Source organism: Arvicola amphibius, chromosome 6 (genome assembly GCF_903992535.2).
Source record: "Arvicola amphibius chromosome 6, mArvAmp1.2, whole genome shotgun sequence".
NCBI lineage: Eukaryota > Metazoa > Chordata > Mammalia > Rodentia > Cricetidae > Arvicola > Arvicola amphibius.
In genome coordinates this window covers 87,728,408-87,755,123 of record NC_052052.2, presented here as the reverse complement: position 1 = coordinate 87,755,123, position 26,716 = coordinate 87,728,408, and the positions used below count along the sequence as shown (strand labels likewise).

Genomic DNA, 26,716 nt, shown 5'->3' with positions numbered 1-26,716 from the left:
TTTTCTAGTCTAATGTGAAAAGAAACAGCATGAAGGTGGGCAACAAAAAAGAAAAACAATGATCTTTTGAAGATATAACACAGGAACAGATTATGAATATACTGAGGACTAGTAAGGTATAAGAACACATTTTTAACAACTTTCGTAAAGCTTATTTTAACATCTATTTGGAAAAACTAGAAATTAAATTTAAACTTGTAACAACATTAGAGTTTCATAATCTTTATGCCCATAGAAAAAGCAATGAAAAAAATAATTATCAAAATTACAATGTAATAACTCTCTGTGATTAAAGCCTCAGATCCATATCAAGAAAAAACAAAAAGTAAAATTCTTAAACATTTAGAAAAATTAAAAGGCAGTCATCTGATCCTCCTTTTTTTCATTTATTTTTACTTTTTGGCACAGGGATAGATGCAGTCCAGGGCCTTAAACATGCTAAGAACAATCCCAACCTCATATGATTCTTGACTCTTAAATTAAAAATTTTAAACTGCATTAAGCAAAGCTAAAACTTAAAAAATTAATAAAAAAAACAACCTCAAACACAATGGAAACAAGAATTTAAAAAGAAATTTTACTTGTGTTTAGTTGTGTTTCTTGTTCATCTGAATGAGCACTAAGTGCACACATGTAGACAAATGTGACCACAGCAGCCAGAAGAGAGCATTAAACCCTTGCTACTGGATTTAGGCAGTTGTGAGATGCCTGATGTGGGTGCTGGGAACCAAACCCAGGTCCTCTACAAGAACACCAAGGCACTCCAGTCCTGGAAACAAGGATTTAAGTATTCTTGCTGGCATACTGACACACAGCAGTAACTACAGCACCCAGGAAGCTGATGCAGAAGAACTTGAGTCTGAGTCCACCCTCGGTTGTACAAGACCCTGTCCATATACAAGCAGACAACCCTAGCAAATGCAGCTGGCCACAAACAAAATGAAAGTGACGAGAAAATGGGAGCACCATCTGTTAGGATGAAGGGGTTGGTGGGAAGGGGAAAGGGATTAAAATTGATGAGGAGGAATGAAATAGGAGGCCCCTTGTGTGTTTCCCAGCAGCCCAGACTCAAAATAACTACTCAGAAATTATATTATTTGCAATACTGTCTGGCCAATAGCTTAAACATATTTCTAGCTAACTTTTATATCCTAAACTAACCCATCTCCATTAATCAGTGTATTGCCACGTAGCTGCGGCTTACCAGGTAAAGATCCATCGGGCATCTGTCTCTGGAGGGGCTACCTGGCACCTCCTGATTCTGCCTACTGGCTATATTCTGTTAAGCCATTGGCCGAAAGCAGCTTCTTTATTCATTAACTAATAAAAGCAACACATACACAGAAGGACTTCCAATACAATTTCCTTTTTTGTGTTTATATAAAAAGTTTTAACTTTAACATAGTAAAATTACATATAACAAAACAGATATCAAGTAAAAATAATAATTACAATATTTATATCTACTTTATCTTTTATCATAACTAAGGAAAACTATAACTATCTATTCTTCAACTCTATCAAAGACTCCAAAAGGATATAATATTATGTAAATAAACAGGAAGTGCATTGTTAAGCAACTTCCAAAACTAGAATTGACAGAGATATCTCCCCTCCCCTTCTACCCTCTCCCAAGGTACCCATGCTCCCAATTTACTCAGGAGATCTTGTTTTTTTCTACTTCCCATGTAGATTAGATCTATGTATGTTTCTCTTAGGGTCCTCATTGTTGTCTAGTTTCTCTGGGATTGTGATTTGTGGGCTGGTTTTCTTTGCTTTATATTTAAAAACCACTTATGAGTGAGTACATGTGATAACTGTCTTTCTGTATCTGAGTTACCTCACTCAAAATGATGTGTTCTAGCTCCATCCATTTGCTTGCAAAATTTGAGATGTCATTATTTTTTCTGCCGTGTAATACTCCATTGTGTAAATGTATCACATTTACCTTATCCATTCTTCGGTCGAAGGGCATTTAGGTTGTTTCCAGGTTCTGGCTATGACAAACAATGCTGCTATGAACATAGTTGAGCACATGTCTTTGTGGTACGATTGTGCATCCTTTGGATATATACCCAAAAGTGGTATTACTGGGTCTTGAGGAAGACTGTTTCCTAATTTTCTGAGAAATTGACACACTGACATCCAAAGGGGCTGTACCAGCTTGCATTCCCACCAGCAATGCAGGAATGTTCCCTTTACCCGAAAACCTCTCCAGTATAAGTTGTCATCAGTGTTTTTGATTTTGGCCATTCTTACAGGTGTAAGATGGAATCTCATAGTTGTTTTGATTTGCATTTCTCTGAGGACTAAGGATGTAAAACATTTCCTTAAGTGTCTTTCAGCCATTTTAGATTCCTCTGTTGACAGTTTTCTGTTTAGGCCTGTACTCCATTTTTTAAATTGGATTATCTGTTCTTTTGATGATGAATTTCTTGAGTTCTTTTTATATTCTGGAGATCAGACCTCTGTCTGGTGTGGGGTTAGTGAAGATCTTTTCCCATTCTGTAGGCTATTGTTTTGTCTTGTTGACCATGTCCTTTGCTTTACAGAAGCTTTTCAGTTTAAACAGGTCCCATTTATTGATTGTTTGTCTGTGCTGCTGGGGTTATATTAAGGAAGTGAATACCAAATCACTTAATGTACCAAGAATATCTCTACTAAAAAAAGCTCTCACTAGCCTATTTTTCTGAGGCTTTTATCCTCATAAGATATATAGTAAATTTTAAATTAACTCTAATATAATATAAAGTTAAATTATACTCATTCGGATAATATACTTTATCAAGTACACATAAAACTACTTTCATATTCCACTTTCACTTTTAATTACTGTGTGATATTTATAGTAAGAAAACAAAAGGACTAATTTAAGAGAAAATAATTGCTTATTACTAATGCAATTTTTACTTTGAAATGAATAGAATATAACATTTATTGAATGTTTTAAGATGAACAGAAAATATTCCAGAAGAAAAGGAATGTCACAATGAATAAAACTGGCAAAGGAGGACGCCTCACATTCTTTTCCGTACGCATAACACTGTGAAGGTTACTAACAGTCACAAGCAATTCACACCAAGGGCAGAGACTTCCCAGTGGGAAACAGTAACCAAGGGCTTGGTGTTGGAACTATTTGACTATACTCAGACAGGGCTTTGCTAACCTCAAACTCTCAGTTCTCCTGCCTTAGTGCCCCACTGCTGGGATTACATGTGTTCAACAACTCCCCACTGCTGGGATTACATGTGTTCAACAACTCACAGGCAGGCTCCAAAAGCTTCTGAAAATACATATGCCTGATAGTATTTGGATGTGTTAGTTTGCCTGAGATGGTCCTAACTTATTCCCACTGTTGTAGTGTCCTACCTAGTACTGCACTTGTGAGTTTTTTATATACCTGCATTAAAATTAGTCAGGACTTATTTATATACTTTCAGAGTCTGCCATGGCTCCATAGAGCCATGTAGGAGACTCAGTTCCTAATATGCAATTACATCTAAAACATATGAGCAATAGTTCACATTTCTGGATCACAACTGACACCTCACTCTCAGACAGTACTCAGTGCTCTTGCAGAAGAGGGAGACCCCGTGCCACTTCACTGCTTTATGACAAGCATGAAAAAGACTTGAAAGTAACAAAAGCAGAGAGGTGTTTTACACAATACTAAATAAAGCATAACTTCATCCAGATCAAGTAAGTTTTAAACAAATTTACTCTGCTCTTATTTACATCATCTTATTTACACAAAGTATAGTGATGCTACTTTGCTGGCTCCATAAACAGAAATTCAAAGTTCAATGATGAGTGCTTTCCATCAGTATCAGATATGTCAAATGGAAAAAAATCAGTTAATAACAATAATGGTTTGACTGTTCCATTTAGTTCATGAAATCAAAGTAAAGCTTCCAGAAGTTCACCCTGAAAACATGAAATACTCCATTTCCCGTGCTTGTTTACTAACATTCAGCTAAAAACAATTCCAACAACAAAGATAAAACAGCAACCAGTTTTTACTAGTCACAAGGAGTCAAGCTTTTAAAAGCTACCATGAACTCTGAATTAGTGATCACTATTGATTTTAGAGTAGTGGTTCTCAACCTGTGGATCATGACCAATCTGGAGGTCAAATATCAGATATCCTGCATATCAGATATTTACATTAATTTATAACAGTAGCAGAATCACAGTTATGAGGTAACAATAAGATAATTTTATGACCGGGGGGGGGGGTCTCATCATAACATGAGGAACTGTACTAAAGGGTTGCAGCATTAGGAAGGTTGAGAGGCACTGATTTAGAAGTTACAGGGTTATGTTCCTGGGAAGCTATGGCACCTTTACAATAGCTGAGCAAACTTACCACTGTTGTTTTGTATTTTTAGTTTTATATGCCTTATCTAACAAAATCAACAAAGCTGTAACTTAAGTCTGAATGATGCCTACCTAGCACATGTGCTTTCTCTGTTAAGGCACATTCCAGCCTTCTTCCAGTTAGAAACACTATACAACACTTTAGCTCTCTATCTGATAGTCACTTGAAATAGCAAAATCACTAACATGCCTAAAATACAGAGACATAACACTGAGTAAAGCCTAAGGAAGAAGGTACGTGTTCCACTGGAAGTATATACAACAAACAATATAAAATCCAAACTCCATGCTTTCAAAAGGATTTCACAGTTATGAATAAGTTTTAGTAATACAAAAGTTCACAAAGTAAAATCTGTAAATAATAAAATCAACTGTCTTCATTTTCATTGTAATAGCAAAATAAACACTAGCAGGGAGTGGCATCATAATAAAAACAATGTTCTGACTAAACTAAAACAATTACAGAGCAGAAACAAACATGGACTTGGTTCACAAATAGCCCATAATTTTGTCCATATAAACTGTAATATACCAGCACCACTCAAAATGGAAGCAAACTGTATGTATGTTACAACTGACTCCACAGAAGTGTGTAAACTCAATCAAAACTTTATGGGCATTGACAATGATGCTCAAATAGTACTTCTGATGTTGACTCAATCGAAACTACTCACTTCATCATAGCAGGACTTGCTTTCATTTCACTAAAATTGAAAGTGGGGGATGCATATGTGTGCAAGCACCCAAGTATTTCTTTGAGACAGCCCCCTCGCCCCACATTGAACCTGAATCTCTCCAGTTTGGTTAGGCTGACTGTTCAGTGAGCTCTCAGAATCCTCTGTCTCCTCCCTGTAACACTAAAACCACAGGCAAGTGAGGTCATGGCCAGCTTTTTAAGGGAGTACTGGGGTTTGAACTCAGGTCCTTGCCCTTGTACAGCAAATGATCTTATTTACCAGGAATTTCCCAAGCCTTCTTTGAATCTTTAAGAGTCACTCTGTAAAACCATTAAAATCAATGACAACTTCTTATAACCACATAATCTAAATCTCAGTTTCATTTTGGAAATTAAGTCAGCTGGAAACACAGGTTAATGTTTATCTGTATCCCTCAAATTCTTTTGCTGAAGTGCTAACTCCCATTGTGATGGCCTTTACAGGCAGGGAACTGGTAGGCCACTTATGTGAGTCCATATTTAGACTCATTTCTCTCTCCCCCTATCCATTTCTTTCTCCCTCTCTCCTAAGACCAAGCCTCTACACTGAGGAAGAGGTCTTCCTGAGACCACTCTGTCAGCACCTTGATCCCACATCCAGCAGTAGGGTGATATAGGCTGTCTGTGTCTTCTTGTTAGTCAATATTCAGCTTTTAGAGAGCATCCACTTTATTAAAGTAACTTTTTATAATGTAGCAGGATAAAAATGAACCTAGGAATGTCTCCAGAACAGCAGCATGGAAATTTAGTAACATTTTCAAGACTCCTAAAAGAGATATAACTTATGTGACAAGCTTTGTTTTGTCAAAATTTTGAATAAAAATACTTTACTGAATAGAAAGAACAACACCTATAAAGGTATATAGCCTGAAATATTTACATATTTAAGTGTTTTAAAAATCTAAGTTTATTATAATATCAGTTACTTAGAATTAGTTTTGAATTTAGCAGGTACCTCAGTACATAAAAAATCTGAAATTATATTTTAAATATTTAAAATTCTATTTACAGGGGAAAATTTTTAAAAAAAACCATCAATTTCAAATTTAATAACTCTAAACACTCATGTTTTATGGAATAATAAATAATACAACCAAATTTTTAGATGCATTATTTTAATATATAAATATTCACATTTAAGATTAAGAAACTAACGATCTGGGCATGGCAATATATACCACACCCCAGCACTTGTGAGGCTGAGGTAAGAAGGTGATAACTTTGAAGCCAGCCTGATCTCAAAGAGAAAAAGAAACTGAATGATACATGCCAACTTTTATGATAAATGCACTTATATTTTTTGTCTGTTAGAAAATTTAATGAAATAGTTTTTATTTGGCGTTAATGAACACATATATTAGTACTTATAGAATAAACTTGCTTTTAAGATAAGGTCTTTTTAAAATTTTATTATAAAAGAAAATCTTGGAAATAAGTAAAAACATCACACACCAAAATTAATCAGGTCCAAAGACCAAATAACTTAATATACAGTTAGAATTGGCATTCAAAATGGAGATAGGGTTATTAGACAGGTTCATCAATATTTTTGACTGAAAAACAATTTTTAGTGAAGTATTAAAATCTTATAATACATAATTCTATTTAGTTATAATTTGTAATACTATAACTTATTATTTTTTATTCTCTATACTATCTCGATTTGAAAAATAAATTAAATTATTAACCTGAATGCAATAGTTAATCTTACATATCAATTTATCTGGGATTTGATGTTCAGATGCTGCAGAAGGGTCTCCTGTGGACATGACTAATATTTACCATTAGTTAACTTTGAATTATACAGATCACCCTCCATAATATCTATCTACCAAGGTAGAGGCCTTATTAGAAAAGACTTGTATTTCTTGAAGAATCTTTCTCAATACTGTAACATATACACCCTGCCTCGGTTTCTAGCCAGCCAGTTTTTCTTACTATCAAGTGAGCTACTCATACTCCTCATACTCCCATCCCATCTGTCTGTTTATCTCTTTGTTAGTTCTCCCAGCTCACATACTAGGGATCCAGTTCATTATCCTAACATCAGTACAACAAAGGGAGAGAAAGGTCAAGAATGTATCCTACCTCTGTGAACTATATCACTGGGTACCAAACAAGTAGACAAGGGCAAGTGTCTATAAAATATCCCAACTGCTAAATGACAAAGTGAAATAATTAAAGACTCAAATGAATGAGTGTATAGGGCAAACACAAATGTCAGCTAAGACCACAATATGCCAGACCAGAAGCCTCCATGCCCATTTAGTTACTTGTCAGGAATTCTCAGTCCCTCCCCATACACCCCCCGCTACACACACCTCAAACTTAATATGTCAAAATGTGGGCATGTGACTCTGTAATCTATGATGTAACAAGTCCACCAAGTAACTCAGATCTGCTATACTTTGCTAACCTCTACAGTGTTGCTAATAGGAAGAGCTTCGACCTGAGTCCCCTTCTGGACAGTTACCAATTTGACCTCCAGAGGTCAAGGAAACATGACGGTCAATACCACAAATACAGAAAAACTAAAGCTCAGAATGGATCAAGTGTCAAAGTCAAATCTGTCAGGTTCTTCAAACTGCATGGACACTAAAGAGATAGGACAGTAACCTAACATTAAGAATCCGTGGACTAATAGGCAATAAGACAAATAAAAGCCTGGATTCTGTAATGAGGAGAGAGTGCCACAGAATTCTACAATAAACAATTTTACGGGGAAAATGTATTCAAAGCAATCACTCAAAGTCTCTGAACATTTTTCTAAGGACATACAACATATGAATAAACATTCAAGAAAATCCACAAAGTCTCAGCAAGATCTGAACCACAACCTGCTCCCTCCTCTCTTCTCCTATACTTCTATTGGTAACCTACTGAATAACTTCAGAAACTCCAGGCAGGCTCAGTCCTTGTTCCCTCAGCACTGTGACTGCACGAAGCTGTATCCTGGGAAGGCAGACTGCTAGCACTCTCTCTCCTCAGTCCTTCGCTGCAGACTCTAACAGGCAAGGTTGAGACGACCAGAGCACCTTTCTTTAGTGGGAAAGTTGCACTAGGTGCAACAGATAAAGAATCCATGGCTTAGCATTTCTCACCCATCTTTATTCCACACCCAGAGAGATAAGTCAAGTATGTGTTTGCTCTCAACAGCCCTGAAAAAGCAGAGAAAGCAAAGTCACTGTGGGAGAAGCGAGGCAGCACCTTTGCCCTAGTTCTTACACAATGGTGCAAGCAAGGTTCTTCCCAGAAAGGGAGGCAAACTGGAGCAGCAGGCCTCAGGGACAAAAGAGCACAAACACACTGATGGAACACTAAGCAGTTACACCACCAAACAGAAATTCAAAGTCACAAAACATAAGTGCCATGAAGAGTAACTATGTGCATGATTAGAAATGAATCTCAAATAACACGTCTCTTACATGACAAAGAATAATGCAAGAAAATATGTCTGCGGTTGTGCTGGTGAGCTACCGGCCTTCAATGTTGTGTACTTGCTGTCAAGTGTGGACAGTGCTCTGTGGCCAGCTCACATCCATAGGGATGATTAGGACGAAGTACCAAAAACTAATACAACTATCTATATTTACACATACTCCTTTTCTCTCTCAGTTCCTTCAAAGGTAGATTATATAAAATACAAATTATAATTATGTTGAGCTTCTCATATATAGTGATTAATATATGTAATAATAGCACAAAATAGGAGGTAAAATGGAGCCACATATAGAGAACGGAAATTCTATTTTGTTTAAATTTGGAACAAATCAAATAAAGAATCTTCAAGGTACACAGTAAATCAGTAAGTCCTCTGTGTCTACACATTCTGTATCTTCATTTCCAACCAACTTAGAGTTGAAAATATTTGGGGAAAGGCTGTAGCTATGATAAACATATACAGACTGTTTTTCTTCATCATTATTTCCCAAACAAGAAAACACAGTAGAATAGTTATTTATAGCTATATATGCAGCACTTACATGGTACGTATGCAGCCTATAAATGATTAAGTACACAGAATGGTGTACATATATAAATAAGTATATACATATATAGACTTCAAGAAAGCCATTCAAAAAAATCAAGATATTATCAATTAAAATATCACATGAATCAAAATGCCACATTAAAAGATACTAATTTCAAAGGAAAATGGTAAAGTTTAAGAAAAAAGGATATGAACCCTAAAGAAAACAAATATAAACTCTTAATGCACATGAAACACTTCCCACATCAGATCCTGTGCTGGGTCCAAAACAACCCTTACTAACTTAGATTAAAATCAAGCAAGGGTATGAATCCAATAGATTGCAAATGAAAATTATTATAGGAAAGACTTTACAGGAATAAATATGAAAATATTTTACAAATAAAGAAAAAATAAATGAACAGACTTCTGAATAACCAATGGGTTAAAAGGAAATCACAAAGAAAATAAAAAAATACCTTGAATGTGCAAAACAGACACTTATGAGACATTACTAGAGAAAGTAGTACATAAAAGATAATTATAACTATAATAAAACCCATTTTTAAAAAAGAAGCTTCCACCTGGGTGGTGGTGGTGCATGTGTTTAACTCCAGCACTTGGGAGGCAGGCAGGCAGATCTCTGTAAAATCGAGGCCAGCCTAATTACAAGGTGAGTTCCAGAACACCCAAGACCACACAAAAAAAGCCCTGTCTCAAGAAACAAACAAACAAAATTAAAACTGAAATTAAAATAAAAAAGAAGCTACCAAGTCAATAACCAAACCTTCCACTCATGAAGACTCTAGAAAGAGTAAATTAGCCCTAAACAGAGGAAGGAAATAACATTCAAATGAAATAGAAATGCAAAAAAAGAAAACCAACAACAACAACAACAAACTGTCAAAGGATCATCATTATTGTGATTGGTGATCAAAGATTATGACAGACAGGAAGACTTATGAGAAATAAATGAAAAAGAGGAGCTGAAGAGACAGCTCTGCTGTAAAAAGCATATACTGCTAGTAGAGGACCTTCGTTTGGTCCCAGCATCCATTACCAGGCAACTCACAACTGCCTCTATCTCCAGCTTCAGGAGGTTCTGACATCTATAAGTACCAACACTCACATGCACATACCCACACACATACACACAATTAAACTTTATTTCTTTTTAAAAAGAAAGAAAAGAAAACAGAGAAAGAGAAGAGGGTTCTCAAGAGGTCAAAAGAAATTAAGCACTCATGGGGAAAATTTGTCCTTGAAGGTATCAGAACAATAGACTCCTAATTCCTGATCACCCTGAGACAGGTAAGGAGCCATGAATCTTTACTGGTTTAAGCCAAACACAGAACTTTATACACCTTGCCACTCAAAAAGGGAAATAAGATAGAAGTCTGGCCAGTCAGGGCAGGCCTTCCAAAAGGAACTGGAAGGTTCCTTCTCCACTTCAGAGAAGACAAGAAAGAGACACCTTCTTTTCCTATACTTTTAAGGGCTTTGATACAAAGATAAAATACCTGCAGCTAAAACTGTAGGTCATTGGGGCCTAAGGACAAAAAGCCATAATCCAAGGTTGTAGAAAAGGGAACCAGTCCAACCACAGCTATACTAGACATTACAGGTAGATAACCAAATACACTTGCTCTAATTTCATTTCTGTTGCTGGGACAAATACCTTGATAAAGGTCACTTAGGGGAAGGAAGGGTTTATTCAACTTACAATTCCAGTTTATGGTCCATTATTTAGGGAAAATTAAGACAGGAAATCAACTAACCAATCACATCACACACACACTTAGTGTGGGAGGTCCTTCTGTCTATGTGTTGCTTTAATTGGTTAATGAATAAACAACTAGCTTGGCCTATAGCATGGGAGGAGAAGGGCGGAGTGAGAGAGACATCATGAAGCTGTTGGAGACAGACATGCTAAAACTGTGCTGGTAGGTCACGACCTCGTGGTGATGCACAGATTACTAGAAATGGGTTAAATTAAGATGTAAGAGTTAGCCAATAAGAAGTTAGAGCTAATGGGCCAACCCGTGTTTTAATTAATACAGTTTCTGTGTGATTATTTTGGGTCTAAACTAGCTGCGCAGCATCCTCCTACACACACTCAAGAGCAAAGAGAGAATAAACACATTCTTGCTTGCTTGCTATTTATGCTCAGTTCAGAATCCAGTTATACAGTTATACAGCTCAGAATCCAGCCTAGGGAATGACGATGCCTAGAGTAAGCTGAGTATATTAACAATCAACACATGCACACACATACATGCATACATTCCTATAGGCAAATCTGATCTAAATAATTCCTCATAGGTTGTGGAAAGTTGACATTTAAAATTAATCATCACAATCTACCAACTGCCAACTTGACACACAAACACATCACTTTTAAATCATAACCTTACATTCCTGGTCTCCAAGGTTTCGTGTTTATCTCATAATGGAAAATATAGTACAGTGTTAAAAGTTCCGAAAGTCTTTAAAAACCCTAATACTTTAAAAGTCCAAAGCTTCTTAACAGTGGGTTCCTATAAAATAAATCACATATGTAAACATTCTTATTCCAAAAGGAAAAACATCATTGAGACAGGGTTTCATTTAGACCAGGCTGGCCTCGAAGTTTCTTTGTAAATGAGGATAATCTTGGGCTTCTAGTTCTCTTGCCTCCCTGTTCTGAATGATGGGATTATAAACCAGACCACCATGCCCCATTTATATCATGATGGGGATCATGCTAGAGAAGCTCTCTACCGAGATATAGCTCAGCTATATCTCAGCCCCCAAATCAAGACGTTCTGATGCTGACAGTATCTGCTGCTACAGCAGCTACTGAACTCAGCTAATCTTTGTAAAAGATCATATTTTAAGACTTTTATTGTTTACTTTCCACACACCACTGACTCTAACAGTGAAGCCATACCAATATTTCACTACTTTTAACAATTTCCTTGTTGGTTTCATTTTTCAGACTCATGACACACAGCATAGTTTACTGATGGGACCTTTAACTCTGCAGAACATTTGAAAGCCATATAATCTATTAAAACACTTTTGTGTTTTCTAAATTTGCTCAAGAAAAATAAATTTCAATGACATCTGAGAAATAGCATCCCTTATTTATATCAAATCAGAAAAATCAATACCATGGCCACATAAGCACCAGAAAAAGCATGTTTAACACAAGTAACAAAAACCCTAGAAAGTGTGCTTATGCAAGCAGGCTCAGCACAGTCCAAGCCGATAAAACTTGTAAGACAGCTTTTAAGGTCTGAAGCACGCATCCTATAAAGAAATATTAACCCTGAGTCACCTAACATGAGGCAGTCCATTAGTATCTTGTGACATTGAGCTGAAGACTACCATCTGAGCTACACCACGACAGGAAACTATTGTTTCCTTTGGAAAATACAATCCCTCTCCCTCACCACTAGCACCAAGTCCCAGGGGACAGTACCTAGTCATGGATTTTGTTTATTTCTCCAAGGGCATCCCATCTCTCTCTTCCTGCTCAGTGGGTCAGGCACACTAAACTTCTCCCTGTAGGGCGTTCCCTAAGACACTCCTGTCAGAACTGCTCCCTTCCTGCTTTTGTGGGTGACCTCCACTCGCTGTTCTCAGCCAAAGCCTCCTCAGGAATGCAATCCAGGGTTCCACACTGAGCTGCAGGTGCTCTCCTGACTACTGCATGTGAAGAATTCAATTAACCCAAAGCTTGTAACACTGTCACTTTGAAGATGCTTAATATGTTTGTTTATATTGAGGGATTTTGATGAGAAAAACTATTTTAGTGCATTTTAAATCTAGTCTGACTAAGGAAGGAGGTAATTTTCTAATGATTTCTCTACTCTTGAACTTATCTCTAGAAAATATTTTTGAGGTGAAGATTTTAAAAATCCCTTCCCTATTGCTGGTTTATAGTCCCTTAAGTGAGTATTCAAATTCAAGCCCAAAAAAGTATATTTTCTAATACTAAACTGATCCCTTTCTTACAGGTAGTACCATTAATTCCCATAATATTTACTACAGCAACAAAAGCCAATCCCTAGATTCTATTCATCCAACAAGCTATTCATTGGTAAAGAAATTTGGGTAGGATCCAGTGACAGCTACTAGTAATAACATCACTATGACTTTTTAATTAATTATAAGTTTTATGTGGCTTGTGGTTTTATATATCACAAGTAGCTACATAGAAACACAATTGTTAGGAAATCGCTTGCTACTCCAATGCAAAAAGCAACTTGAGTACAGACTGCAACCCATGCTAGAGACCAAACCTGTCATCCCAGCACTCCTACTTCAAGGTGAGAAGTGGAGACAGGAGACTCCCCTGGCAGCCAGGGAGCCAACTAGCCTGCAGTGTGCAGCCAGCATAGCAGCAGAAACCAGAAAGGAGACCCTGCTTCAAGACAGGTAGGAGGTGAGACCCGACTCCAGAAAGTTATCCTCTGACCTAGACACTAGTACACATAAAAAGAAATATTTAAATTTTTCTCTTTAGTCTGAAGCCTAATGATTCAGAACATAAATCATGGCCACACTTTATTTAATGCTATATAAATATGTTATAATAGCTCCATTAAATATAAAAACAAAACCAGAAAATACCAACTCTGGGAAGTTAAGAAAGTATTTAATACTAATACTAATTTCAAAACTATACTTGGTTTCTTTCAATGTAAAATAAGCAAAATACTTAATCAGGATCAATAAAGAATATACTGAAGAAGCTGGATGGCGGTGGCGCACGCCTTTAATCCCAGCACTCGGGAGGCAGAGGCAGGTGGATCTCTGTGAGTTCAAGGCCAGCCTGGTCTACAAAAGCTAGTTTCAGGACAGGTTCCAAAGCTACAACAAAACCCTCTCTCAAAAAACAAAAACAAAACAAAAAAAATACACTGAGGGCAGATGGAGCCCTTTTCTGTATTTAGAACTGTATTAATTTGTATTGTACAAATTTAGTATGAAAAGGATAGTGAGACAAAGTCCTGCTGGAAAGGTATGCCACCTTGTGCTCTGAATACCCTCTGTACAGCAACATAGAACTAAAGGGTACACTGCCATTTTTGGCAAGCTTCATGCCTAAGGATTAAAAAGGTGCTGTTAAACTAGGCTGGGAGAGTGTGGCTTGAGGTGACCCCAGGGATGTCCAGATGCAAGAAAGATAGTGTCTCAGTTCAATGTGAATTTGGGCACAGTGGTCTTTGGGAGCAACCCTCTGAGCTGCTTCATGGTTCAGAGGGCAACTCCAGCACTGAGCTACAGAGAAAATTTCCTGAAAATTGAAAACGATAAAAAATCATAATGCAGATCTGGAGGAAGTTGTAGCCAGGAAGACCATATATAACAGATCTAAAAGACAACGTGAAGGAAGAAATGGGAGAATGAATAATGAAGCTGGGAAGGGGCAGAGAAAAAACAGGAAAGGGTGCGGTATAAGTCAATGGTCTGGGTCAGGCCTCTAAACACAAAGAAGAATGCCCATTGTGGAGTGGGAGTGTCTGCTTAAAGGAGCAGTGGCAGCTCAGGCTTTACCCAGAAGCACTCAACTGCAAGAGTTAAGAACTCTGTTGGCTTCCTTTGAAGGCCACCACCTCTTGTCTTTCCAGCTCTCTCCATTCCTTAATCCCCACTGCCAATCACTTCTCCAAAAGGCAGCAAGCGTTAGCCTTCAGAAAGATAGGACAAATCTTGTCACATTTCTGATCCAAACCTTCCAATGATTCCCCCAAGGCACAGTAAAATACTAAATCCTTTCAGCAACTCTAATTGATTACCACTCTCCTCTTTGCACACACTCCCCAATGCCAGGGCTGCTTCAAGGCTTCCCAGTACTGTCTCCTGACCTTGGGATGCCCATGCAGATGTCCACATACTGTTATGCCCCTGGATACTGTCCAGTGTCTGCTCAGAAGTCATTTCTTCCAAGAGCCTTTTCTAATTACATTATTTAAATCAGCATCTGTATCACTTTATCCCTTCCCTTCTTCATTTTTCTTTATATCATTTACCATTTGGAATTATATATGTGCATGCATGAAGGGCCCGGGTCTACCCCTGCTCCAGGGTTTCATCTTGAGGACAGTTTCTGGTCAGCCAGCTAAAACATCCTGTTTGTTCCTGTGCTCCCTCTGCCCCACCTGGTGATAGTTTACATTGTTTACTCCATCTTGGGTGTGGCAATTTCCACCTGCCTGGGGGGAATTCCTTGTGCAGCAGCTAGGTATATAAGGATTTTCCCAAGATCGAATAAATGGCAGTCAGCTGATCTCCTTTCAAATGACCCAGATCTCTTGTGTGTTCTTTCAATCTCCAGGCCCTTGCCCAGCTCACATACGGTACAGTGGCGCATGAACTGTACTGAGAGGGTAACGCAGACGCAGGTGTTACACATGCATGCATGCATTCATACATGTGTATATAAACTGGAAAAAAATGTATGTCTGTTATACACACACACACACACACACACAATTTACGACAGAACTAATGTCTATCACGACTAAGACTGCTTCCATCCCTGCTTTGATTTAGGTAGGCAGCAACAGTATCTAAAGCAGTATCTGGGAAATAAATGCTTAATAAATATTTAATGAATGAATCAAAGAACAAATGAATTTAAGTTCTCACTTCTTTTCTCTACTTCTCTATTTTCTCCTCATGCATTAGCCATGTTCCCAGTTTCATGCCTTGTCCAACATAACCTAGGAACTGACCATCCAGCGTTGCCCCCTCTCTGGCCTTAAATTCTCTTGTACCTCTACTACACACCTGAGCATCTACCTGAGGATCTCCAACACTGTCATACCCAATCTGGAAATCAATGATATAGAAATCCCCAAGCAGAAGTAGTGGGGACCTGCAAATGTACAGCTCTCCACCTGGGTAAGTTCTCACTGCTGTTCTTCGATTCTTTCTTGGGTTCCAACCAGCTCCTTCTCTTACTTCCCACAGAATCAATTCCAGGCTTACTTAGCAGATTATATCACTTCTATAGAAAGGTTATTATGTTAGACTCCCTCAGTTTCCTCCTTCTCCAACAACAACTCTATAAGAATTTTCACCTCCATCCTGGTAGCACCGGTCACTGCCCTTCAACCAGTGGGCCTCAAGCCATCTGCCTTTTAGAGGTCTGATGTCATTAATCTACTTACCCCCTCTATCTTCTTTCTCTCTCCTAACCCTCCAATGACCATGCATCCCTAAGGTTTTGGATGCACAAATACGAGGATCTAAATTAGACTGACTAGAACCCCCACCACATCTGTCAAAAAAAAAAAAAGGCCAGAAATGGTGGGGCTTGCCTAATTCCCAGAGCTGAAGAGACAGAAATAGGTGGATCCTCGTGACTTTGGCCTACCAGCCTAACAGAATCAGTCAGCTCCGAGACAATTAGAGATTAGAAACCTTTTCTGAAAGAAAAAAAAAAAAAAAAACCAAGGTGGAAGTCAGCAAGATGATTCCTCAAGGAAAAATACTTGCTACTAAGCTTAACAAACTTTGGTTGAATCCCCTAGAATTCATATTGTGGAAGGAGGCATCCAAATGCAAGCTGTCCTGTTCCATAGGAAAGAAGGATGCAGGGAGAGAAAGAAGAAAGAAACAGAGGAGGGTAGGGAATAAAACCAAGGTGGATAGTGCCTAAGGAACAATATCCAAGGTTGTCCTCTGGCCTGTGCATATGCACCCAGATATACACCTATGTACATGCACAAAGAAGCTACATCAAAACCTTATTTTTTTCTTCTCTAATTTCTAGATGAATGTCCTGAAAGTTTACTTTAACATCAACACAGGAAAATAAAAGCTCTAACTAATGTTACTATGAGAGATCAATTCAGTAAAAAAAAATTATAGTAGCTCCAGTAGTCATAGATAGGTTTTCATTTCATTCTGAAGAAACATGCTAAATATTAAATAGTTGAATAATATAGTGTTATAACATAATAATTATGGTAAAAAAAGATTCACAGATATTAAAAGGACCATGCTATGCAAAAATCATACAATAAAATCATGAAAATTTCTAAGCCACTGGTAAACAACGGCTAGCTAGCTCTCTGAAAACAGTCCACTCTAACCGCATCTCAAACAACAGCAGAACCCATAAGCTGTCTAGAGCTGTACGCAACTGAGCATCTATGAAGACTGATTTTGGTGAATACAAGATACAACACACTCCCTCAAGACAGGAAGCAGACAAAAAGAAATGCAGCCTTCCCAGGATGTTTAAATAACTAAAACATTTCTCAAAATAATACATCATCTTTAAATATTCCACAAAGCAGCCTAATTCTCAAATATAAAATAATCCTGAGACTGGCAAAGAGAAAACATATTTGTTTTTTTGGTTTTTTTGTCAAATGTTTTATTGAGTGTAGACATCTAGAGTACTGTAAAACATGCTTTATCTGTAGATTCAAAAAGAGCAAGCCACATTGTCTTCACTGGAGAAAACATATTTGTTACACACAATTTTTTTAAGTTTCATGAGAAAAATGAAATCACAAATACGCTGTATTAGCACAATCACTACCAATAATATGTTAACATAAATGTCAATAAAGAATACATATTCTTCAAGAAAGGAAGACTGTTCTTTGGCTGGGAACAGGAAATCACAAAATGGATTTTCAATCTGCCACAATCAATCAACCGTTAAAGTATATTCAACATTTCTATTCTACATACTCAATTGAGAATTTCAGTCAGCCTTGCTTTGGAAACCTCCTCAAAGCCAGTCAGTCTCCAAATTCCAAGTTTAAAGTCAGCCTTCAATTATATCACCTTTGAAAATAAGCCAATTTTAAAATGCCATGCTTCCTTACAACGCCAGGAGGGCTGTGCTCTCCCTTGCTTAAATAACAAGCAATCCCAGCTTAGCTTTAGCTCTACTTATGTAGTGATCTCTTCATGTCATAGTTCAGCAAATGTTATGGCTATTTGAATATCAATATTTTCTTCTTGGGAGTAAGAAAACATATTTGTTATAATAATCTAATTTCATAAAAGGCAGAACTATTTAAGGTCTTTTAAGTATAATTATAGTAATCTGCGCCCACAACTCTCCACACCCTTAAGATTTAAAATCTCATAATCAATGGTCCTAATTCCAGTCAATGGGTGTATTATACAAATATTAAAACATCTGACCACTAAAACTTATACCAATAATCAACTATCAAATAATCTTCAAACAAAATAACTACTTAAATATTTTTTAAGTAGGTATCTTTTTTCATCTAATGAAAATGAAAATGATGGTCCAGCTTTGTTTTTATAAAATGTAACTCTTTAATCCCTGCACTCAGGAGGCAGAGGTAGGAGGATTTCTGTGAGTTCGAGGTCAGCCTGGCCTACAAAGCGAGATCCAGGTCAGCCAGAGCTGTTACAAAGAAAAACCCTATCTCAACCCCCACTCTAAAGTGTTAAACTGTAAAAATCAAAAGTCTTATACTGTATTTATTTGGACAAACTTATCAACTCTTGTTTACAATTTAGGATATAAATAACTATCGCCAGCTCCTATAACCTCACAAATGTGAAATACTCATTAGAATAGGTATGTCTGCTTTAGAAAGAAAGTACAATAGCTTCCATACCATTATTCTGTCTGTGGTCAAGTCAAGTATGTCTGCAGCATAGAAAAAAACTAAGAGAAATACCCTCAAATTGACATGAAAGATGATAAATCTTTTTATCTCGTTTTTGAATTTGAATTCACCCTACCAAGAATACTAGAGACTCAGATTCAAAGGAGGCACAAATGGGAGTACCCTCCCCAACATGAATCAGTCAGACTAGCAAAGTGACTGCTCCCACACAGACTTCCTCACTTAGCTAAAGCAAATACAGATCAGAGTTGTATTTGGAGACTGCTTTTGGACTTAAGTCTCAAAAATAAAAGTCTAAATAGCACATTTTATTACCATATAGTTTAACAAAACACAGGAAACCCCCACTCAAATCAAATCTGGGAGGATCGCAAACACTGACTAGAGTGGCAACATCAATGTAAGTCTATGTGCCAAGAGACCAATGTAGTCAAAGTATAGATTTAGTGAACATAACAATGTAGTCAAGTTCACATCCTGGAAATATCTGGATAGGCAGTTTAGCTCAGTGGAAACAGTCAAAGAAACACATTAGAGTTGAGGGACCTGGCTAGATGACTTACTATTATAACCCAGTTCCTTCTTTATATGACAGGAATAACAGCTTCATTTCACAGTACTCTTAGGAAGGTGAACTGGCTAATAGCAATTGGTAACTTTAAAGCAGCCCTAGGTATTAAGACTTAACTCCAAGTTCACTTTGCTTTTTGTCACTAACCTGTTCTAACACATAGGACAAATAATTTGACCTGTAGCATTTTCTTACTGTTAAATTATAAATATATGCCCTCCAATCTTACAGATGCTGCCAAAAATCACATATGAAAACTCACACAGAAAAGGTCTTTGAAAAATTAACAAATATGTAACAGAGGTAGTGATGTAGGTGTGTCTTCTATCTGATGATTTCATTGGTTAATTAATAAAGAAACTGCTTGGACTGATAGGTTAGAACATAGGTGGGTGGAGTAGACAGAACAGGATGCTGGGAGTGAGGCAGATGCCTCAAGCAGTCGTCATGACTCTCCTCTCCGAGATGGATGCAGGCTAGAATCTTCCCGGTAAGCCACCCCTCGTGGTGCTACACAGATTATTAGAAATGGGTTAATCAAGATGTGAGAATTAGACAATAAGAGGCTGAAACTAATGGGCCAGGCAGTGTTTTAATGAATATAATTTGTGTGTTGTTATTTCGGGTGTAAAGCTAGCCGTGTGGGATCCAGGCGGGATGAAAAGCAGGCCTGCTCGCCTCCTCACTACAAGGTAGCTAATTCAGTGTGTATAAAACATGAAAGAAATTTGGGGCTGAAGATAGAGCTCAGCTGTTAAAAAACACTGGCTGCTGCTCTTGCAGAGGAACTAGGTTTGGTTTCCAGCATCTACATGATACTCACAACCACCTGCAGCTCCAGTTCCAGGGATATTTAATGCCCTCTTCCAGCTTCCTTGGATACTGTGTGCATATACATAACAAATAAAACACTCATACGCATAAAATAAGTAATTTCTTTAAAAAGAAATTGCATTGCTAAAGCATTAATTGAAACAAGAAAGAAAAGAGAGAGAAATGAATAAATAAATAGCAAGAATTATGGTTTGGAGCTTAAATGTCTACTAAAGGTTCATATGTGAAAGGTTTGGTGGCCAGCCTACAGTGCTGAACTTTTAGGAGGTGGGGCTTACTCAGATCTCCTCCACTATAAGTTCCTCCCCACATAGGACTGTTTAACACAGGCCCAAAACGATGAGACCAAAGGTGCATGTATATCAATCTTAAGCAGCTGATAAACAGAAAAGTCAAATACTAGTGTGTGGAACTTTGGCAGGACACACTTATAAACAGTGGAAACCTGCCTAAGTATTTCAAACACAGCCCCTCGATTGCCCTCTGTTATGCAAGCAGCAACATTTCAAGCCAGTTCCCTTATTTCACTATGGAGTCCTGTCAACACTGAGGCTGTAGAACTGGGGAAAGTCATTACTCCACAGATATAACCAAATATCAGAATTTTTCATCTGGTAAAAATTTTATCAGTGCCAAATAAAACTAATGCAAATTTAGTAAAAATATGCAAGACTTTGAGTAGTTCTTTTGTTGAAAAGGACTCTCAGGGAGCTTCCAACCCATCAGGCAATCGTCTAAGCCTTCTTTTGCTCCTTTGCCCTTTTCACACCCCATCTCTCAAGTGTGGGGCAGGGGGAAAAGGAGATGGGAAGCCTGAATGAACTAATCAGCATATATTTATGCATCGTTCTACTCTAAATCTATTCCCACAGGTTTTTTCTCATACTTTGTTCCTCCAAAAAGAGAGTCATATTTATTCATCCCCCAAACCTAACCAATATCCTTCATATTAAGTCACCGTTACTAGCTATGAATGGCAGGCAATGAATGGAATGAGACTAGAGACAGATGTGAGACAGAGACTTCATCCTGAACCCACACTATAGAAATGAGAGACAAAAGAATGGATGTTAGCAGCAGACATCCAATCAAATAAGGAAGAACCAGCAAACATACAAACCTACCATAGATACTTCCTTCTCTTACCTCCTGTTATCAACCAGAGATTAGAAAAGAACAAAAGCAGTCAGTCTTTTCAAAACTATGTGTGTTTCTATCCCTGACTACAGTCATTACATATACACTCAACATGTCCATATGAGGTAGTTCCTATATGGACTCCAAAGTCTGAGCACTTTGGGTGTGAATCCCACTTCTAACACTTACAAACTCATGGCAATGGGTAGGGACATAAGATAAGTAGTCAGAGGCCTTGCCCTACAAGATGACTTAAGGCAGCTCCCTGTACCTCCATTTTCTCATCTCCAAAATGGGGAACAATAAGTTCCTAGCACATATAACTTTTAAGGATTAAATGAATATAGTAAAAATACATAAAACCTTGCCTGGAATATAGTTCATATATACATCATTCTAATTAGTATCATTGTTACTAGCATCCATTACTATATTTAACAACACTAAAACCTGAAAGTAAAACTGGACTTTTATTTTCCTCCTAAACCTGTCTTCTTAGAAAACAGCACCTACTTCTACCACCCAAACCCGGAAACATTATTACTCTTCCCTTTCCTCAGCACACTCCCAATCAGTAAATCCTGTCAACAGAATTGGAGTTCCACCTCTTAATGCCACCTCCAAAATTGCCTCTCTTAGTCTAAGGTCCCATACCATCTCCCCTCTCAAGGTACAGCACAGCAACGGTCTCCTGCCTCCTCATTTTCATGCCTCCTCCATCACTCCATGACTCTACAGTTAGAACGCCATGGGGTAATTCGGAAACAAACAGCATTCCCATGATGGTACTGTCTTGTGGCTTTTCCATTACACTTACACATAAAGTGTCTACTTTGACACAGGCTCTGGGACCCTACCAGAGTCTATCAGATGTTTCAAGGTTACATGTCAACACTTCTTACTATGCTGAGACAGAACAGTCATTTGGAACACAGCCTCTCAAATCAGATGACCTAAATTCAAATGGCAAAAATTTTAACAGTGCCAAATAAAACTAATGCAAATTTAGTAAAATATGCAAGACTTTGAGTCTCTTAAGCTTTTAGCTTGAGTATGCATCTAACAAGTGCCAGTTTCCTCATTTATAAAAAAAAAAAAAAACAAAACGGAGCTAGTTCTCTTAGCTTAAAAGGCAGTTGGAAAGCGTTCAGTGTTTTGAACTGGGCCTTGCATACAGTGAGCTTTCCAGGCAGGATGGTTATACTATCTCCACCTACCACTCCCGAGTGGAGAATGAACCCAGGGCCATAGCTCTACTATTTCTACCCAGGCTGGGCTTAGACCCCATCTGCAGCCAATGCAGTCCTTGAATTTGTACTCCTCCTGCCTTGACCTCCTAAGGAACTTACAACCCACCAGTTGGGCTCCTGATGGGGCCCCACACTGTCCCCTCACCAGCCTCTCACCTTCGTGTCACTGTGCTCTCCCTGTGTGAAACAATTTCGTGTACCTATTCCCTGTCTAGTTCTCCATTGGGACTGAACTCCGCTAGCGTGCAAGTCTTTACCTTTGCCATCTATTTCTAGTTCTGACTCAAAGTCTGACTACTGGTGGCTGATGCAAATAGCATGTCATACTTAGAAAGCCGCCTGTGCTCTCCATGGTCTCATCTGATACCAGTAAAAGTAACAAAAGTTACACTATCATCTCCCACTTATAAACAGATTTTTAAAAAGTTCCAAGACTTAGATGACTTGTCTTTGGAAAGCCCTGCTTTGATTCAAAGGGTCCTCTGTAAGGATTTAATGCCCTTCACTGAATTCACACAAATGGGGCCCTCTTGACCTACTGTTTCAATCCATCCTAGGGTGTGTATATTCCCTTGAAAGTTTCTGACAAGTTCCTGTACCAGAGTTTGAGAAGTGTGTAACAACATTGTAATGTTGTACCTAACTCTTTACTAAGGCAAGAGTTGACTAAGCCATATAAGCATATGAGCTGACTCTACTTATTTGTGTTGAGTATAACCTACTAGTTCTGAGCTGCTAAAAAGTTTTCCGAAAAAGATGGGGGGCAACGTATTGCCAATATCTATGTGATAGTGGTACCAGTTATTTGATCTCTGATAAATCAATAAAATAGCTGAGATACCTACAGGTTCAAAAGTCATGATCAGACGGGTCGGGTAGAAGGTGTGGGGAGGAGGTAAATCCCCGAGAAAGATCTTTATATACAAATGGGCTACCACATTCCTCGGAATAATGAATATTTTTGTAAGCATTGTGTAGGGCTACATAGGTTGGGTAGGCTCACAGGGTCTCAAGGCACTGTAGCCCTGCTGGAGGTGACACAGCAGGTAAGTTCCATTCAGCCACCTGGGCACTTGCAGGATCCCAAAGGAAGCTGGGCACAGGGCTGCTAGTCTTTGAAGGGACTCTCCATCCCAGGCTGACCGAGAAAGTCCTACTGCAAAATGAGAATGGAGACTGGGACCTAATCTCTTTACGAAATTTAGGGAGGGCCTCGCCAGTTTCCCGTTCCCAGGCCTTAATCACCCGCTCTTAGCTGTCAAAGGCCAGCGGGAAAGGTGCTGGCCGGGCTCAGGAAAGGACTCGCCTCCACAAGCCCAAGGTCCCAGAAGGGTGCGCTCCCACATGGGACCGTCACCGGCCCGGCGTCACGGTCGGTGGCTGCCGGGTCTCCCGAGGCTTCCCGGTGCCCGCGGTCAACACCGCGACCGTGACAGCGAGCAGCCTTCACGCCCCACGAGCCCCACTAGCCAGGCAGCTGCAGGATCCTCGCAAACTTACAGTTTTCCTACTGCGTACGCGTCACGGCGGGGTGACGTCACGGGCAGGCGTTCAACGAGGTCAGCCCGCGGGCGCGGTGCACCGGCCCAGGCCCCGCCTCCAGCGAGCGGCGGGAGACGCCCCGTCCCGCCCTGCCCAGAGCGGCGCGCAAGCGCACACGGCCAGCCGCCTCGTGCCCGTGGGCTTCGCAGACCGGCGCGCCTAGGCGGCTACTCTTCACCATCTTCACACAGCCCCTGAGGCGAGAAGGTCCCGGGTCCACGGGAGGGGGGGAGACCCACGAGAACAACTCAGATTCTCGCCCGGGCTTGGGGCGGACGGAAGGGTTCTTACGTAGTCCTTCCGCAAGACACTGCCTTCCTCCCCTCACCTGGTCACTAAAACTTGTGCACGTTTGGTAACAGAAACTTGTTCTCCTCAAGAGGCCCAGGGGTTCTCCGCCAGGGTCACAGGGTCAACTCTCCCATGGGCCCTTGCGCAGTCCCACTTCTGCCCGCCCGCGCCCAGATGGACACGCCCACCAAGAGTAGACCACGCCCGCTCCAGTCCAACCAGCGCGAGTCACGCCCACGCCGGCTAGGCCCCGCCCCCAGGCCACGCCCTTCTGCCTCCGACTGGTCGGGGTCAGCTGCAGCGGAGGGGCCCATCCTCCCGGCCCTCCCGGGCCCGGCCCTCCCGGGCCCGGCCCTCCCGGGCCCGGCCCTCCCCAGCGCCTGTCAGCGAGTCTGCTGAAAGAGCCTTCAGCCTCTTCCTACTGCAGTACCCTTTTACAAGTCACCTGTTAAGTTTATCAAGTAGTGACCCCAGTAAACTTTCCACCTTTCCCTTAGGTGATGAAAACACGGCTGTCCAGCTCTGACCGAAAAAAGTGAAGGCGGAGTGTGGACCACAGACTCTGAAGACTAATTCCTGCTTCTTAGGAGTCCCACGATACTCCTTCAAGCAGAAAAAAATAAACCTTATGACTTAAACAAACAAAAAAAAGAAAAAGGCAGTTCAAATTATTTGTCTTGTAGCAAACATAAGATACCTTGGGAAAAAAACTAGCACCTAAAAGAGGACATATTGAAGAGGGAGGATCACTTTTATAATTTATAAAAAAGTAGCCAGGTCAGGGATTTTTTCAGAGCAGCCTCTATGTGTATTTAAATCTAAAACAATGGTTTGTTTACGCTTTTCTTTGGGAGTGATGACTGGGAACTGGTAGCTTTTAAGAGACCTGCTGGAAAATAAGCTCTTAAGCAGAAGCAGGAGAGAGTGGAGTTCCAGGACAGTCTGGACCGAAGAGATCCTGCCTCAAAAAATAAAATAAAACAATAATGGATCCCAGGAAAATCTATCTAGATAATTAATTTTGAAAGAACATAATCAGTGTGGCTATATACTATGTAATGTTTTTATCCTTATCAAATGATATAAGATAAATTTTGGACATAATTTTAACACCACTTTTATTTTGTGAAAAATGTAGAAAATTAGCATTTTAAAAACTTGCACATATCTCTAGTGATATTTATTTATTTTTTTTATGAAGAATGACCTTAAGATTCTGTCTTGTCATTATTCACATGCTGACAGGTCTTCTATACCATTTCTCCAAACAGGAATTTTTTTCGTAGACCCATTACTTATTTTTTTTTTGCTTTTATTGAGCTATATTTTTTTCTCCCTTCATCTCTGCCCCCTTTTGCCCTCTCCCAAGGTCCCCATGTTCCCAATTTACTCAGCAGATCTTGTCTTTTTCTACTTCCCATGTAGATTAGATCCATGTGCATCTCTCTTAGGGTCCTCAGTGTTATCTAGGTTCTCTGGGATTGTAGGCTGGTTTTTCTTTGTTTTATGTCTAAAAGCCACTTAGGAGTGAATACATATTATATTTGACTTTCTGGGTCTGGGTTACCTCACTCAATATAATGTTATCTAGATCCATCCATTTTCCCAAAAATTTCAAGATGTCATTTTTTTTTCTGCTGTGTAGTACTCCATTGTGTAAATGTACCACATCATCTTTATCCATTCTTCAGTCAAGGGGCATTTAGGTTGTTTTCAGGTTCTGGCTATTATAAATAATGCTGCTATGAACATAGTTGAGCACATGTCCTTGTTACGGTATGGTTGAGCACCCTTTGGGTATATACCCAAAAGTAATATTGTTGGGTCTTGAGGTCCTAATTTTCTGAAAAATCGCCATACTGATTTTAAAGTGGCTGTACAACTTTGTGCTCCCACAGCAATGAAGGAGTGTTGCCTTTACCTCACATCCTCTCCAGCATAAGTTGTCATCAGTGTTTTTTATCTTGGTCATTCTTACAAGCGTAAGAAGGAATCTCAGATTGTTTTTATTTGCATTTCTCCAAGGGCTAAGGATGTTGAGCATTTCCTTAAGTGTCTTTCATCCATTTCAGATTCCTCTGTTGAGAGTTCTCTGCTAAGGTCTGCACTCCATTTTTTAATTGGTTATTTGTTCTTTTGATGATAAATTTCTTGAGTTCTTTGTATATTTTGAAGATCAGCCCTCTCTCCAATGTGGGGTTGGTAAAGATCTTTTCCCATTCTGTAGGCTGCCATTTTGTCTTATTGACCGTGTCCTTTGCTTTACAGAAGCTTCTCAGTTTCAAGAGGTCCCATTTACTAATTGTTTCTCTCAGTGTCTGTACTACTGGTGTTATATTTAGGAAGTGCTCTCCTATGACAATGCCCAAACAGGAATTTTTAAAAGAGATCTTCTAGCTAATGCTC

The 26,716-nt window shown here is 39.1% G+C and overlaps 1 protein-coding gene across 11 annotated transcripts in view; it reads right to left on the bottom strand.

Annotated features, from left to right (window-relative positions):
- Znf438 (zinc finger protein 438) overlaps window positions 1-24,479 on the bottom strand; it is a 148,830-nt gene extending 124,351 nt beyond the window's left edge. For 4 of the 11 annotated variants that reach the window (XM_038334795.1, XM_038334787.1, XM_038334796.1 and 1 more), the window contains exon 1: window positions 23,978-24,479. The gene's annotated coding sequence lies outside the window, so the exon portion shown is untranslated. Of the gene's footprint in view, window positions 1-7,972; window positions 8,166-23,977 lie in introns of those variants that run through there. The other 7 variants (XM_038334789.1, XM_038334790.1, XM_038334793.1 and 4 more) reach the window with 5 other exon arrangements.
- Window positions 24,480-26,716: the final 2,237 nt, after the last annotated feature.